Below are 6,616 nucleotides of genomic sequence, written 5' to 3'. Positions count from 1 at the left end.
GGAACCAGAGATCCTTCCGCCCGAGGAGGTGATAGTCATCGACGCAATTGGTCGCTTCTTGCTCCGTCGTGGATCTTCCAGGTTCCTTCAACACTTCTCGCTGGGCAAGCAGCGAGCACAGCAACGGAGGCGCTTCGAGGCAGCCCTCTGGCCTACCAAAGCCACGGCCATGGAAGGCCTGAACGATGGGCCGTGACGTCATCAGCCTTAGTCGTCTCCCTTGTTCCGTCGGTCAATGTGCTACGCATATTATATAGTGATTTATAAATGCTTTCCCTGAGTTTTACAATGGGATAATGCATTAAATAACAGTTCTTCAACTTACAGTTGGTTCTTTAACATTTATTAGAGGTCACTATCTCACAATTTTATATTAACATCAGCAATTGATTGCAACTTCCCTGGCATAGAATCCTAGATTCTATGGGTGGGATAAAGAAAGCCACAACTGCCAAGGAAGTACCGCTTGACTGTAGATGTAGTCCTTGTCTTCTCTTCGAAGAACGACGTCTACCTCCCTGTCCTCGGGGACGAAATGTAGTTCACACACCTACAAACAAGTGAGAGTCTCTGTTTCACTATGTTATGAAGTATGGTTCTGTACAAGAACGTTAAATAATTTTCTGCCATATTATATCACCCTAAAGTAAATTGTTGTGGTATACGCTATGCAGCGATTTTCCAGGGGTGCTCATCTACTGTCACATCATCCCTTGAATGTGTGTATGCGTGTGTGTGTGTGTGCATGTGTGTGCGTGTGTGTGTGTGTGTGTATGTGTACGTACGTATGTGTATGTGTGTTTGTGTGTGTGTGTGTGTGTGTGTGTGTGTGTGTATTTACGTTGTTGTATTATGCGGGAAGGGAATACGCTCGTCATGACCCATCTTTGTTTCACGCAACATCTAGTATAATCTTGAATTCTTGATGGTGTTTGGACACACTATTGTGTATGTGTGTGCGTGTGTGTGTGCGTGTGTGTCTGTGTGTGTGTGTATGTATGTATTTATGTATGTATGTATGTATGTATGTATGTATGCATGTATGTATGCATGTATGTATGTATGCATGTATGTATGGATGTATTTATGTATGAATGTATATATGTATGAATGTATGTATCTATGTATGCATGTATGTATATATGTATGCATGTGTGTATGTATATATGTATGTATGTATGTACATGTATGTATGTGTGTATGTATGTAGGTTTATATGTATGTGTGTATGTATGCATATATGTATGTATGTATGTATGTATGTATGTATGTATGTATGTATGTATGTATGTATGTATGTATGTGTGTGTGTGTGTGTATGTGTGTGTGTGTGTGTGTGTGTGTGTGTGTGTGTGTGTGTGTGTGTGTGTGTGTGTGTGTGTGTGTGTGTGTGTGTGTGTGTGTGTGTGTGTGTGTGTGTGTGTGTGTGTGTGTGTGTGTGTGTGTGTGTGTGTGTGTGTGTGTATGTGTGTATTACAAAGGCGGAGAATGCCGACAGGAGACCTTTTGGTCCATAGCTAGGTCGGATGCCAAAAAAATCATAACAATAATAATAATAAATAAATAAATGAATAGATAAAAATATAATAATGTAGATAATAAATAAAATACATAAATAAATGCATAGGTATAGTTAGATAAACAAACAGGTAAACAGTAAATGATAATGAATTGACATATAGCTAATAATAAATGAGAATCAAGCAAATAATAATAAATGGACAAGTGATAAAAAAACAAATAAACAAATAATATAAAATAAATGAGAGTCATTACAGTATCTTGCTTAGGTGTTTATCTAAATGATTCTTAGAGCTTTGAACTGAACTACATTGCACTGCCTGTGCAGGAAGTTTATTCTATTCATTAACTACACGTTTGGCGAAGTTGTTTCTATCCACTTCTACACTGAATCTATTTCCGAACAGTTTGAGACCATTGTTTTTTGTCCGATTATCATTCAGTGAAAATTTTGTCACTTTTGATGTTGTCAATTCCCTTTAGAATCTTAAAGACCTGTATCAAGTTTTTAGAAAACTGATTCATATATTCTAGTCGATTTTCGTATGATTTATTTTTGATATTTGGAATCAGTTTTGTGGTTTGCCGTTGTGCCTTTTCCAATTTGTCAATGTCTTTAATGAAATTCGGTGACCATACGGAAACAGTATTTTCCAAATATGGACGAGCTAACGATTTGTATAGCTTGTTAATGAGTGATGGACTTTTGAAGTCAAAAGATCGCGTAATCAGTCCTAAAATCTTATTTACTTTCTCAGAGGATGAAATACACTGCTTGGATGATTTGAGATTATTACTGATAATATGCCGAAATCTATTCACTATCCACTTTTGTTAACGAATTTCTAAATAAGTTGTAATCGTACTTATTGTTCTTTTTACCTATGTGCATTACCATGCATTTACTTGTGTTAAATTTCATTAGCAACTTTTCAGACGATTGCTGTAATTTATCTAAATCCTCTTGAGTATCTAATTGGTTTAAGTGATCATTTACCATTCCGGACAGCTTTGTATCATCAGCAAATTTGGAAAAAGTAGATTTAAGTTCATGGTCTATATAATTTGTATATACTATGAATAGAAGTAGACCACGAACGGAACCCTGAGGAACTCCACATGTAACATTTTTCCATCTAGAATTTTTTCCATTTCAAACAACTCTGTTTTCGATCATTCAACCAATTACTTGTCCAACTTTATTGGCTACCACTTACTCCGTGTGAAGCTAATTTGATAAGTGGTCTTCTCGTGGGTGAGGGTAATAAAAGTTTTTGCAAATTCTACATACATACATACATATACCAAGGCTTTTTCCCCCTTCCAAGGGAGGTAGCCAAAAAGGGAAAGGCATAAAAACACTCCCACCCATTTCATCCCTAAATACACTCCACACCCCTCCCACCCTTCCTCTCATCTGAGCACCTCCTGGATGACGGGTCATCCCTGCACCCTGCCCACCGTCCTGGGTCAGAAGCAGTGTCGCAAGACACAGTACATCCACAGCAAGGCCGCTTCATTTAATCGGCGACCCCCCCTCTCCGTCCCCCTTTGCATATAAGGCGAGGACGGGGAGAAATCCCTTCGGGCTGCGTCAAAATTTACTTACACATACTACCCCACCCCCCGCCCATTCCTCCTCATGCAGTCACAACATCATCCACATACAACCATTCTCCACTCACCTCTGTCTTCCGTCCTCTCCCTTCCTTCCTCAACAGACATTCCCCTCTTCCCCAAAGCCCCCTTCACCCCATCCATCCACCTCATCCTAGGACGTCCCCTCATGTTCACTCCCTCCACATCTGCCTTCCATACCTCTTTTACTAGTCTTTCTTCACTCATTCTTTCCATATATATATATATATATATATATATGTACATATATATATATATATATATATATATATATATATATATATATATATATTTCAAGAAGTGTTAATGTACCCTAGAAAATCCACGGTGCATGACGCGACGAATTGCGTCGAAGACCATTCTTCCTCGGGCGCAAGCATCTCGGGTTCCCTCGTCAGGAAGAACACTGCTGCTGCTGCTCCTACCCCTCCGGCGGTCAGGGAGGGCACTTGCGGGGTCGCTTTGGGTAAGTGGTCCGTTTCCTAATTGGAACCTGTGTCCAGCACACACGCGGACACTGATTATTGACGTGTCCGTATGTCTCGGTCGCCGGCGTCATGCTCGTTTCTGTCTGTACGGAGCCACCACTGACTCTCCCGAGGTCTTTGCTCCACGAGCTGTCATGTCCCTCAGCGTGTAATTCCGTGACAAACCTTGGGCCAATTCATCTCAAATTGTAAGGCTTCAAACACAAGGATTTTCATTTTTTTTTTCTTTATCTTCGACTGAGGTGGTTGTTACCCTGACCAATTTCGTGATGATTCCTCCTTAGTCAAACAAACGGATTTTTTTTTTTATCGATTTTTCTTTTTACTATTATTTCTCTTATTCTAAATATTTTTCCTTCTTTAGTTGTTGTTCCGTTCCTTAGTCGGGACCCCCTTTGGCAGACTGGGTGTTAAGATGTTCCGGCGATGTCTCTGGAGCGGCTCCCGAGCTCAGCACCTGGAGAGCAGCTTCGGAGCACGTCTCTCGCTCACTGAGATGGGTGACTTTCTTCCTCCACTGGCGCCCAGAGGGCACAATGACGCCCTCTCTCCCCACTGGAAAGGCACCAAGTCGCGACACATTCTGCAGACCTCGCTCTGGCTGAGGGCAGATGATTTATAAAATTGAGAGAATTTTTTTTTCTTTTTGTTCTCTTAGTATCTGTCGGCCTTTTTCTTAGTTTTTTTTTCCATGTGTGGGAGGTCACGAGCAATTTCTTCCTTTAATCGAATTCACACCTTCCACAGGGATCTCATTTCTTCTGCTCCCCTCTGCGGAACAAGACGCGACGTCCTCGGACGGGAGCTTCGCGGGTTCCTCCGTCAGGCGTCAGGAGGAAAACTGCTCCTGTTCCTCCCGAGGTCAGGAAGGGCACTGAGTCGGTTGCTTGAGATAAGCAGTCCATTTCCTAATTTGAATCAATCTCCAGTAGACGCGGGATCGCTGATATTTGACGTGTCGGTATTTCTCGGTCGCCGGCGTCATGCTTGTCTTCAATCTATACCGAGACGCCGCTGACTCTGCCGGGGTTCTTTGCTCCTCGGGCTGTCCTGTCCCGTATTACCCTAGAGCAAAGTCATCCTTGGTGGTGGAAACCTTTCCAACACGAGCATTTTTTTTCTCTTTTATTTCTTTTTCCTTGATTCCCCGTCATTTTAGTGATGATTCGTCTAAGTCGATTTTTTTTCTTTATCTTTTTCTTCTTCTAATTTCTTATATTTTTATTTTTCTTCTTTTACCACTTCTAGTTCCCTTCTTCATGTGGGAACTCCTTTTGACGACGGGGGGCGAAAATTTTCTGTCGATGACTCTTGAGCGGCTCCCGATCGGCCAGAGGTCCACCTTGGATCGGCTTCCTCGCAGCACCCGTCAGCCACCCACTGAGATGGGCGTCCTTCCGCCCTCAAGACACCTTAAGGGTATAACCCCACACTCTCTCCTCGCAGAGCATACTTTGCAAAACTGCTCCTGTTATGTGTGTGTGTGTGTGCGTGTGTGTGTGTGTGTGTGTGTGGGCGTGTGCGTGCGCGTGCGTGTGCGTGTGTGTGTGCGAGTGTGCGTGCGTGTGTGCGTGCAAGCGTGCGTGCGTGCGTGCGTGTGTGCGTGTGTGCGTGTGTGTGTGTGTGTGTGTGTGTGTGTGTGTGTGTGTGTGTGTGTGTGTGTGTGTGTGTGTGTGTGTGTGTGTGTGTGTGAGAGAGAAAGAGAGAGGTGGAGAGCACTCCTTCATTTTCACCCTTGTTAGTTGTATTAGATGTCCCCTCAATTCTTCTTCCTTTCACTCGTTTCGCCATTTCCATTTCTTATCCTCTGCCATCTCCTTTTTCTTTCTCCTTCTTCACAAACTGTTTTTCTCTTCTCTTTCACCTTCCCCTCCTGCTAGTTTCTTTCCAGCTAATTCCTGCTCGTTACACCATATCTGTCCATGGAATTTGGCCTGTTCTTATTCTTATTTCATTTATACATATATCTTTTTTCTAATGGGCCTCCTAGATACCCATTTCGACTGTGACTGCATACATACTTAAATCATCCATCCATCCATCCATACATACATACATATATATATACATACATACATTAGGTTAGAAACGACAAGAAACGTGGGGGTGTTCTGTTGTACGTTAAAAATAATGTCCATGCCTGTGTTTTAGAGAAAGTGAAACAGGATGCATATAATAGTTTGTGGGTAGAATTAACCCAAACAAATAGACAAAAAATGAATGTAGGTGTAATATATAGGCCAAAGACATTATCATTAGCAGACGACAAACTGTTATTTCAAGAACTGTCTAGTTTCTTGAACCGGGATTTATTGATAATGGGTGATTTCAATTTTACTGACATTGATTGGATGACCCTTGAACAGGGCCACATAGGTAGTCGTTTGATTGATTTTGTCGGTGACAATTACTTAATTCAGCATGTAAAAGAGCCCATAACACATGGAAACTTACTCGATCTATTGATCACTACCCACGAAAGCATGATAACTAATGTAGAAGTCGGTGAAACAGTTGCAAATAGTGATCACAACTTAGATTCAAACTACTAATTTTTTTTAAGAATAGATATTTGTGTTTCTAAAATACCCGATTTCATTAAAGCTCAGTTCATAGGACTACGTCAGGAGCTTCAGCTTACAGATTGGGAGGCAAAATGAAGTGAAAGACCTGTAGATCAGATGTGGGAAATATTTAAAAATACGCTCACTAAGATGATTTATACTTAAATTCCTTTTAAGGACAGAGGTCCCCAAAATCAGGCTCGCCCAAAATGGCTTGACAAAAAAACTTAAAAAAAAAAAAATATTGCTAAAAAGAGACAGGCTTACAAGAAATATAAGTGCTCAGGTGCATCTAATGACTATCAATGTTATGTATTAATACAGAGAGATTTAAAAAAGACAATAAAAACGAAAACGACAATACGAAATGAATATCGCTGATAAATCCAAAGAGAATCCCAAAGA

This window comes from Oratosquilla oratoria, chromosome 11, assembly GCF_046742065.1.
Source record: "Oratosquilla oratoria isolate Oo_2021 chromosome 11, ASM4674206v1, whole genome shotgun sequence".
Lineage (NCBI taxonomy): Eukaryota > Metazoa > Arthropoda > Malacostraca > Stomatopoda > Squillidae > Oratosquilla > Oratosquilla oratoria.
The sequence above is the reverse complement of the archived record's forward strand: the minus strand, read 5'-3'. Positions refer to the sequence as shown.